The 8,533-nt window shown below is 47.9% G+C and overlaps 1 protein-coding gene and 2 pseudogenes across 3 annotated transcripts in view; 2 read left to right on the forward strand and 1 right to left on the reverse strand.

Annotated features, from left to right (window-relative positions):
• fgf11a (fibroblast growth factor 11a) overlaps nt 1-8,533 on the forward strand; it is a gene marked incomplete at both ends in the record, with an annotated part of 137,683 nt that overhangs the window by 125,837 nt on the left and 3,313 nt on the right. The gene's annotated exons all lie outside the window — the stretch shown is intronic.
• Nucleotides 1,861-4,335, forward strand: LOC310779889 (26S proteasome non-ATPase regulatory subunit 2 pseudogene; annotated as a pseudogene). Its single transcript has one exon. The product of its transcript is annotated as a 26S proteasome non-ATPase regulatory subunit 2 pseudogene (transcript).
• LOC310779891 (ferritin, heavy subunit pseudogene) lies at nt 5,100-5,633 on the reverse strand (annotated as a pseudogene). The gene has a single exon. The product of its transcript is annotated as a ferritin, heavy subunit pseudogene (transcript).

Consider the following 8,533-nt stretch of genomic DNA (forward strand, 5'->3'; position numbering starts at 1 on the left):
CGAAAGTACCAAGGGACATGGCAGTGGTAAACAATACATCCATGAATTGGATGGGATGCCTCGAATTCTTGGTCCATATAAGGCATGTCACCAGAACCGGAGCAGGAGATTCCTTCCTTCCTCTCATACACTGCACGCATTCTCCCCTACGACTAGGCCTATGGCAACGCCATCCAGTCATGATCCATGTAGGTAGGGCTGGGTATTGGCAAGGATCTCGCGATACGATTGTATCACGATATATTGCGATGCGATACATATTGCGATATATTGCGATATTCTACAGAATTTACTCAAAATTAAATAATAGAGCTAAAGATACAACACACTGTGTACCACCCAGGTAGTGTAATAATATGTACATCACTTTATACTGATAAGTTAGTGGACAAATTTAGTCAAAACTACTGAGTGTTGAGTGTTACTGAACGCATCAATATGGGAAATATCGATACAGTATCGATTAGGGGTGGGAATCACCAGATGCAGAGGCCTGGCATGGCATGGCCTGCAAAAAAAAAAAAAAAAAAATTATATTGCGATACTTGGCGTCCAAGTATCCATACAGTATTGGGAAATAAAATATCGCGATATATTGCCGTATCGATTATATTGCCCAGCCCTACATGTAGGCTATCCAATAGTACATGAGGAGGAGTCATGTTGTGAGTAGGCTATCCAGTAGTAAGTAGTACGTGAGGATGAGTCAAGTGCTGACATGTAATCTGCAACAGCTGTGAAGTTCAGCCTACCTGCACTGCAGTGATCCCACGGCAGCAGAAAGAGTAAGTCCGTCTCCCCAATGTGAGACTCGCTGCTTGACATCATTTAAAAGGCAATATAGACATGTGAAACGTCGGGTGAGTCGGGTTGGACGCGGATCTATAAATAGTAGATCATTAATTTGGATGGCGGGTGGATGGATGGTTTATGCATGTACATGTGGACTAGGATGGCGTCGGGGCCCATCCACGCATCTTCATATTACCTATTGATTTGATGGTATAGTGTATTTGCTGCCAAGACTGACCATTTTATTTATTAATGTTTGTTATTGGAAAAACCCAATAAAAATACAGTTAAAAATATATTTACTTCAAAGTTTTAATTGGTGGAACCTATTTTACAAAATCACCATAACTCAAGAATGCATTGTCCTGACCTAGGATAATCAAACTTGGTACAGGTCGAGGTGTGAAGGTATGTAACCTACTCTAGGTAGGTGTCATTACAGCCATAGGGGGTGCTACAGCAATGTTTTACATTTTAAATGGTTATAACTCAGTTGGTGTAAATCATAGAAACACAATTCCTTTACTGTTGTCTTCATTGGGTCAAGCTGAATCTCTGCCCATGGAGGCCCCGCCCATTTACGCCTTCAAGTTGTTCCACCATTTATTCTGAAGGTCTGTGTGTCTGAAGCTTATAGACTTTTATTCTTAAGGGCTAATGACATCACTGATGATGTCACTGTTGACATTGTGACATCATCAGTGTCTGTGACATAATCGGTGATGTAATAAATTGTCGTTACAATGTCAACAGTGGCATTATCAGTGAAGACATAAGCCCTTACATATAAGAATAAAAGTCAACACACTGAACAAATCACCACTCTTCTTTTGTTAGTCGACACTTCATCGAACCGCAGCTATGGAGGAAGCAAAAAAACAAGGTGAAAAAACATTCCAAAAAGACAGAGGACAAGGAGAAGAAGGAAAAGGGCCAGCAGCCTCAGGGCAACTGTCTGAGGAAGACAAACAGTTACAAGAAGACTTGGAGCTGCTGGTGGAGCGATTGAATGAGAAGGACACAGCTCTGCATCGCCCTGCGTTGGAGGAGCTGCGCAGACAGATCCGCTCCTCCACCACATCCATGACATCAGTACCCAAGCCGCTGAAAGTCCTGCGCCCACACTATGCCAAGCTCAAAGAGATCTACGAGGGCATGGCCCCTGGGGAGAACAAGCGTTTCTGCGCTGACGTGGTCTCGGTGTTGGCCATGACCATGAGCGGTGAGAGGGAGTGTCTGAAGTACCGTCTGCTGGGCTTCCAGGAGGAGCTGGCCTCCTGGGGCCATGAATATGTAAGGCACCTGGCAGGCGAGGTGGCCAAGGAGTGGCAGGGAGTGGAGGAGAATGACAAGGCCCAACAGGAGATGCTGCTGACGTTGGTGAAGGAGATTGTGCCCTACAACATGGGACACAATGCGGAGCATGAGGCCTGCGACCTGCTGATGGAGATCGAGAGGCTGGACATGCTGGAGGACTATATTGATGAAAACGCCTACACCAAAGTCTGCCTCTATCTCACCAGCTGTGTGAGTTACGTTCCTGAGCCAGAAAACTCGGCGCTGCTGAAATGTGTCCTAAACATCTTTTGCAAGTTCAAGTGTTATCCAGAGGCCCTGCGGCTCGCCCTCATGCTCAATGATGTGGAGCTGGTAGAGAACATTTTCACATCCTGCAAGGACATTGTCATCAAGAAGGAGATGGCCTTCATGCTGGGTCGCCATGGAATGTTCTTGGAGCTTAACGAGGATGTAGAGGACTACGAGGACCTGAGAGAGATCATGTCCAACGTGCAGCTCAACAGCAACTTCCTGGCCCTGGCTAGAGAGTTGGACATCATGGAGCCCAAACTCCCAGACGACATCTACAAAACACACCTGGAAAAGAACAGGTTTGGAGGTAGTGGCTCCCATGTGGACTCGGCCCGTATGAACTTGGCCTCCTCCTTTGTCAACGCCTTTGTCAACACAGCCTTCGGACAGGACAAGCTGCTCACAGACGATGGCACCAAGTGGCTGTACAAGAACAAGGACCACGGCATGTTGAGCGCTGCAGCCTCTCTGGGTATGATCCTGCTGTGGGACGTGGATGGCGGTCTGAGCCACATCGAGAAATACCTCTATTCCTCTGATGACTACATCAAGTCTGGTGCCATCTTGGCATGTGGCATTGTAAACTCCGGGTTGAGGCACGAAGATGACCCGGCCCTCAACGTGCTCTCTGCCTATGTCCTCGACAACAGCAACATTGTGAGGATAGGAGCCATCTTTGGACTTGGACTGGCCTATGCTGGCTCCAACAGAGAAGATGTCCTGTCTCTGCTTCTCCCTGTTATGGGAGACTCCAAATCCAGCTTGGAGGTGGCTGGAGTGACAGCGCTGGCGTGCGGTATGATCGCCGTAGGGTCTTGTAACGGTGACGTGACATGCACCATCCTCCAGACCATCATGGAGAAGAGTGAACAGGAACTCAAAGACACGTACACCCGCTGGCTGCCACTAGGCCTTGGACTCAACCACCTGGGGAAAGGAGAGGCCATTGAGACGACCTTAGCAGCTCTGCAGGTTGTACCCGATCCCTTCCGTACCTTTGCCAGCACACTAGTGGATATCTGTGCCTATGCAGGCTCAGGTAATGTGCTGAAGGTGCAACAGCTTCTCCACATCTGCAGTGAGCATTATGTGGCCACGGAGAAGGAAGACAAGGACAAAACAGACAATAAGGACAAGGAGAAAAAGAAGACCCCCGCTGACATGGGCTCCCACCAGGGTGTAGCAGTTCTTGGTATTGCCCTCATCGCCATGGGAGAGGAGTTTGGTTCTGAAATGGCACTACGGACATTCGGACATCTGCTGCGTTACGGTGAGCCCACCCTGAGGCGTGCTGTGCCCCTGGCCCTTGCTCTTATCTCGGTGTCCAACCCTCGCCTCAACATCCTGGACATCCTCAGCAAATTTTCCCACGATGCCGACCCTGAGGTTTCCCACAACTCCATCTTTGCTATGGGCATGGTGGGCAGCGGCACAAACAACGCCCGTTTGGCCGCCATGCTGCGGCAGCTGGCACAGTACCACGCCAAAGACCCCGACAACCTCTTCATGGTTCGACTGGCACAGGGTCTGACTCACCTGGGTAAAGGCACGTTGACACTGTGCCCCTATCACAGTGACAGGCAGCTGATGAGTCAGGTGGCCGTGGCTGGACTGCTCACCGTCCTCGTTTCCTTCCTCGACGTCAAGAACATCATCCTGGGGAAGTCTCATTACGTTCTCTACGGCCTGGTTGCAGCCACGCAGCCACGTATGCTGGTCACCTTCGACGAGGAGCTCCGGCCACTGCCCGTCTCTGTCAGAGTCGGACAGGCCGTTGATGTGGTGGGTCAGGCAGGCAAGCCGAAGGCCATCACAGGTTTCCAGACCCACACTACACCGGTCCTGCTGGCTCATGGAGAGCGGGCTGAGTTGGTCACAGAGGAGTACCTCCCTGTCACCCCCATCCTGGAGGGCTTCGTCATCCTCCGCAGGAACCCTAACTACGAAACTTAGAACGACCATGCCTCATTCTCCTGTAAAAAAAGATCCGGGTCCACTTGGTGGAATTGTATAGGGCGCCACAGTGCTTAGCACTGTCGCCTCACAGCAAGAAGGTTGTGGGTACGAATCTCCACCCAGATCCTTTCTGTGTGGAGTTTGCCTGTTCTCCCTGTTTGTTTCCTCTGGGTGCTCCGGTTTGCTCCCACAGTCCAAAGATATGCTGTTTGTGTAGTATCACATGTATAATCTAGTAAGATGTGTAGTATGTATATTATGTATGTAACCTGTTGTGTGTAGATATGTGATGTATGACTGTGTTTATGCTATGTAAAGAAAGCCCTTTGAGACATGCTTGTGTGACGAAGGGGCTATAAACAAATGAACTGAACAATCTGATCAGTGATTTATGACAAATGTATGCAAATCTATCCATTTCCTAAATGCAGGAAAAATGCTCATTAAACATATTACATTTGTGAAAATGGAAAAATCAGCTTTGTCAGTCCCTGCACTATGCCAATGCTCAATGCCCGTGTGCAGTTTCAGATCTATTGGCCAACCCGATGGGGAGATCAATTGATTCAGAGGACAGACAGTTTCCTTCATCCTATAGTAGATAGTAAGATCGGATTCATGCTACAGTGCACTCACTGATGAGTGATGACATCACTCACTCATATCACTTATGCATAGAATTGATGAGCTGCACCGGTCCTTATTTATTTTATTTATTCACAGTTGACAGAGTAAAAGGGATATAGGATACATCTTGAGATCTAGTTACTTTCCTTGGCCAAAGCATGTTTGTCAAACAGGTATTCGGCCATGCCGCACTGGGGAGCGCCCATGCGACGCAGGTTGGTCACACAGTCTGCCAGCTCTTTGATGGACTTCACCTGCTCTACCAGGTAATGTGTGGCTATGAAGTCAGACATATGTGGGTCATTGTGCTCAGTAGCGACCTTGTGCATGTCCAGCAGAGACTGGTTGATGCTCTTCTCAAGCTGCAGGGCACATTCAAAAGCGTCCAGACCACTGCCCCACTCATCCCGCTCTGGCTTCCTGACGTCGTGTAGGAAGATCCTTCCCCCTCTGTCATTCTGTAGCTTCATCAGTTTCTCAGCGTGCTCACGTTCCTCCTGCGACTGCTTACGGAAGAACCTTGCAAAGTTGTGCAATGCCTGGTCATCCCGGTCAAAGTAGTATGCCATGGACAGGTAGACATACGAGGCATACAGTTCCAGGTTGATCTGCCTGTTGATAGCAGCCTCACAGTCCTCGTGGAAGTTGTGTCTCACCTGGGAACTCATGGTTGAAAAACTCAGTGACAATTGCAAAGAGGTTCGAAGGGCTGCTTAAATCGTTTAGCCTCATATGGAATGCCACTCCTACTTATAGCCTCTGCAGGGAAGGATTTATGACATCACTGATGATGTCACAATGCCTATGACATCATCAGTGTCTTTCATAAATCACTGATGATTCACTAAATTGGTGATATCACCAGTGATGTCACTTTGAGCGCTTGATTATGATCTCCTCAGGCTGTCACTAGAGCATTGTGATGTCAACAGTGAGTGATGTATAGGTGCCATTCTGAGCATGCTCAGTTGCTATAACGACATGTCCACTAGCGGCCGAGGTGTCTATAAGAGGGTCTATCTGTCTGTCCCCATGAAAGAAAGAAAGCAGCCAGGTCAGTGATGATGTCAGTTATAGATGGGTCTGCCTGGTGCACTACTATATCACCAATGATGTCATAATGTGGGGTATTATACTCCCTTCACACTCGAGCAATTGTGATGTCATCGGTGAGTGATGTCACCAGTGATGATGATGTCACCAGTGATGTCACTCTGACTCAGAATGCACTCTGACTGACATCACATCTGGTTGCAGCTATTGGGAATTTGTGCTTTTTTCTAGATCGGATCAAATGCAGGTATCGTATGGAGAAGTTTCGATACTATAGGTACAGGATTATTTCAGTAGATACCTTAAAGATAGTTGGAGCCCTCTCCTCCACTAATTTTCCATTGCTTTAGACTTTTGCATGAGGTCTCACTCCATAATATCGCGCCCCAATAGTTTTCCTTCATAACTCATATAATGCAGCGTCACGGGATGTTTCAGCCCAAATCTGCCTAAAATGTTGCAAAAGAAAAAGGGAGAGAGGCAAAGAAAGAAAGCCTCTGGTGGATTTGTGCCTGGTCTTGGACTTGAGTGGTTTTTAGCCCCAGAGAGGCCCTTTGGAGAGAGCTGAGTATTACAGAGAGGCAAGTACACACAAGTTAATTCTGCAGCAGCAGCTGCCTGTGTGTTGTCAGCGGCCCCTGCTGGATACCGCTGGCACTGTGGCGGTGACGTTGAACCCCCCCGGCCTGCTTTATTGTTTAGAAGGGGGAACTGAGAGGGTAATTGGAGTCCGATGACAAATCATTCTCATTGGCTGTCTTGTTAAGCTTCTCATTGGCTGTCTTGTTAGGCGTTCTAGGTGAGAGGCCTTCTCATTGGCTGTCTTGTTAGGCTTCTCATTGGCTGTCTTGTTAGGCGTTCTAGGTGAGAGGAGTGGGCCCCTGCCAGGCGTGAAGCCAGTCCTCCGTTTGACCCTCAGAGAAAATGCTGATCCATCAGTCGGATCAAGGCCCCAAATCAGCCCAGATGAGGCTGAAATCTAGACAGAGTGGACAGGTGTGACAGAGTGGACAGGTGTGACAGAGTGGACAGGTGTGACAGAGTGTGACAGAGTGGACAGGTGTGACAGAGTGGATAGGTGTGACAGAGTGGACAGGTGTGACATAGTGGACAGGTGTGACATAGTGTGACAGAGTGTGACAGAGTGGACAGAGTGTGACAGAGTGGACAGGTGTGACAGAGTGGACAGGTGTGACAGAGTGGACAGTTGTGACATAGTGTGACAGAGTGGACAGGTGTGCATCTGTTTTGCCCCCATGTTTGTTTTGTGAATAATGCGTCTCATTAATGACTGTGAGTTATAGCTCTGCTTAATAGTGTTATCCCATTAAACGACCTTGCTGATGGCACACTGTGTTGATGCAATCAAATGATGCAGCGTTTGTGTGTGTGTGTGTGTGTGTGTGTGTGTGTGTGTGTGTGTGTGTGTGTGTGTGTGTGTGTGTGTGTGTGTGTGTGTGTGTGCGCGCGTGCGCGTGTGTGCGTGTGTGTGAAGAAAGACTGCTGAGCTATTGGAGACTATAGTGTCTTAAATTTGCCATGTGACATCCTTCAAGTACCTGGGAGTCAACATCCACCAGGACCTGACCTGGGCCGGCCACACCGCCACTGTTGTCAAAAAGGCCCAACAGCGAATACACGGACTCAGGCGCCTGAAGAAGTTTGGGCTAAGGAAAGAAATCCTCAGGGACTTCTACAGAGGCACCATTGAAAGCCTGCTGACTGGCTGCTTCACCGCCTGGTACGGGAACTGTACCACCATGGACCGCAGGGCGCTACGGAGGGTGAGGCGCGCGGCCCAGCACGTAACAGGAGACGAGTTGCCAGAACTGCACGAACTGTATAACCAGCGGTGCCTCAGGAGGTCCCTGAAGATCATCAAAGACACAAACCATCCCCACAACAGCCTGTTCTCCCTGCTACCCTCAGGGAGGAGATACAGGGTTCCAAAAACACGCACAAATCGCTTGAGGAACAGTTTCTTCCCGCAGGCCACGAGACTCCTAAATATGCACAAATAGTGCAGTAGTCGTACCGCAGTACCGTACTGCAGCTGCTACTATTACGGATGCCTAACGTTTAATTGTAAATTTAAGTGTATGTTTAATAAGGTGCCTAACGTTTAATTGTAAATTTAAGTGTATGTTTAATAAGGTACATGCTATTTGCACATGTATGTATAAAACGTCGAATTTGGAATGTCTGAACACGTCTAACGTATGCACATGACATGTGCACCTATGTGCAATGAATATGCCACTGTCGTATAAGCCACCGACTTGTCTTATTGCTTATAAGATGCCTATTTCTTATTGCCTTATTGCTGTCTTATTGCTTATTGATGCCTATTTCTTATTGCCTATTACTTATTGCTTGTTGCCTATTTGTACTATGTCGTAAACGGAGTCCACTGCACAAGAATTTCACACGTGGTACTTGTACCATGGAGTGACAATAAAAATCTTGAATCTTGAATCTTGAATCTTGACATTTTATGTTATAGCCTGTTATACTT

Source organism: Poromitra crassiceps, assembly GCF_964638095.1.
Source record: "Poromitra crassiceps genome assembly, chromosome: 7".
NCBI classification, from domain to species: Eukaryota; Metazoa; Chordata; class Actinopteri; order Beryciformes; family Melamphaidae; genus Poromitra; species Poromitra crassiceps.